We start from the raw sequence: 2,593 nt of genomic DNA on the forward strand, positions 1-2,593 counted from the left end.
ATAATAACCATGAATAATAGGACTTACACGTAAGTTGGACAGGAAGATGTGAAAATGGTGTTTGTCTTCACTATAATCTTCCCATGATGGGAATATATGCACGTAATCCCTAACAACATTGAAAGCATTGTCTTTTAAACTAGGAATAAATGGAATGGGGTTCCAATCTGCAGGAATTGGCCGTCACTACTGTTGGGATAGGTCTTCGGTCGGTGGACTTGATGTACTTTTTGCTGGAGTGGGATTTTTCTGTGGTACGGCTGGTGCTATGGCAAATGAAATCGGTATACCTTTTGCTGGAGTGCAGGTCCTATGTGGTGGGGCTAGTGGTGTGGCCAGTGAAGTATGGGTACAGTCTGCTGGAGTCGGTCCTACGTTTCGTGTCACTGGTTGTACAACCAATATAAGCGGGGTGCTGTCTGATTTCTCCAGCACCACCACGTTTTTCAAGGACTTTACTGGTGCTCCTTCAGGTTCAGCAATCACCCTCTTCCTTTTTGATGTCTGATGCACAAGAACAACATTTGAGTGGAAAAACATGGTATGATGACAGATGGAATATGTATTGATAATGGATGGGCATGGCATCTCGACATATATGATGAGTAAACTAAGCAGATGGCGGTGCAACAAAGTAGAAGAAATGCAAGACAACATATGCAAGATACGTGCAATCAATAAAACCTTGCGAAATTAGAACAAGCACCTTGATGGGTGAACAGGACAGGCCATCTGCCTTTGACTCCTCGAGGTTAGAATAGTCAGTAGGATCATATTCTGAACAAGAATCAATAGGTGGGGAGCGTATGAGTTTCATTGCATCCAGAATGGCACTCAATGCCTTGGTGCCAATTTTGTAAGTCATTGCAGTGTTCCACAATATTCTGATGATGCGCGGATTTTGATATTCACTGTAATTGCATATAAATTCTGAGAACCATGAAAACATAAATAGTTGTGAGATTATCTTTGTAATGCAGATGATATTCTAATATAGGGGCGCCCCTGTAAACACTTGTGTGCTATCACTGGATTCTGACGAGAGAGCTCATGTGTGTTGTAATATGGTGCGTGCATTTATATAATTTGGCACAAGTACACACAAAAATAGGCTCCAGAAGTAAGGATAGTTGGCAGATGATAGGTTCATAATATACTGTATAGAGAGTTTATTGCCAAACCATGATAACAAGAGCACACAGCAACTAGGCGGATCATAGTGTACATAACAGGGGTACACCATAACCACGATATATAAATCAGGAAAGTGGAACTGGCTTGAAAATACGGTGTTGTATTGCTGCTAGTAATTGAAAGCCTATCGATCACGTACAGGCCAGCTCTATCAGTTATTGACTGTAGATGTCCATGTGCCCCTTCCTGACAAGGAACATACTATACGTACTAAATACAGAATAAACAAAGAAGAACATGTTCAAGAACAGAAGAGGAAGCATATTCTTGAGGTTCCGCTTCATTGCATACAATGTTGGTTTCCCACTCATGATGAATAACAGCGCCCAAAGAAATGCAATTCTATTATGTGGTAATTTTGAACAAGAGTCATTAGGATCATATTCTGAACAAGATTCAACGGGTGGGGAGCGTATGAGTTTCATTACATCCAGAATGGCACTCAATGCCTTGGTGCCAATTTTGTAAGTCATTGCAGTGTTTAGCTTTAAGAGTGGACTGCTGCTAGTGCGACACAAAGCAGCTATACAGATCATAGTGTAGATATAACGGGAAAACCTTAAGCATCAGAGTAAAATCAGCAAAGTGGAACTTGCTGGAATATATGTGCTAGTATTGCTGGTACGGCTAGAAAGGCTTCGGATACCAACTCTCTTCAAGTGAAGATGCGGTACTGTTAATATCAGTGTAACTCTCAAAGGCGACACAACTCCCCGCATTTCCTTGCTATTCTTATAGGATTCAAGTGGGCACGCCACTACAAATCCTATTCCCATGTTTACAAAATCCTACGAATCAAAGAGACTCAAAGTGTCCATCACAACCGACCGTATAGACCTCTACAATGCAAATGTCCCTGCTCATCTTCAGTACAAGGAACATAATGTACTACTATCATACTCCCTCCTTTCAAAAATATAAGTCTTGGTAGAGATTTCCACTATGGATCACATACAGATGTATCCACATACATTTTAGAGTGTAGATTCACTCATTTTGCTCCATATGTAGTCCATGGTGGAATCTATACAAAGACTTGTATTTAGGAACGGAGAGAGTACATATTAAAGAAGAAAGAAGGGAACATGGTAAAGAAGAGCAAGTAGATTTTGGACAATAAAATGTTGGTTGAGCAGTGCCCACACATGATGAACCAGAGCGCATTAAGAATGAAACTCCCACTCACAATTTCAGGCGGTTGGATGAAGATCCTACGTCTCCTAACCCTTCTTCTTCCTCGTCTCTGATTCTTCCCATACAGAACACCGCACGGGCCACCGGCCGGACCACCGCCCCCACCGCCTGTGTTCCTCCGCCACCCCACCCCCCACCCCCGCCCCAACCCCCACCCGCGTTGATTTTTCTTCGTTCAGCGAGGCCCCACAACCACCCGAGCCCC

This window comes from Triticum dicoccoides, chromosome 2B (assembly GCF_002162155.2).
Source record: "Triticum dicoccoides isolate Atlit2015 ecotype Zavitan chromosome 2B, WEW_v2.0, whole genome shotgun sequence".
Classification (NCBI taxonomy): domain Eukaryota; kingdom Viridiplantae; phylum Streptophyta; class Magnoliopsida; order Poales; family Poaceae; genus Triticum; species Triticum dicoccoides.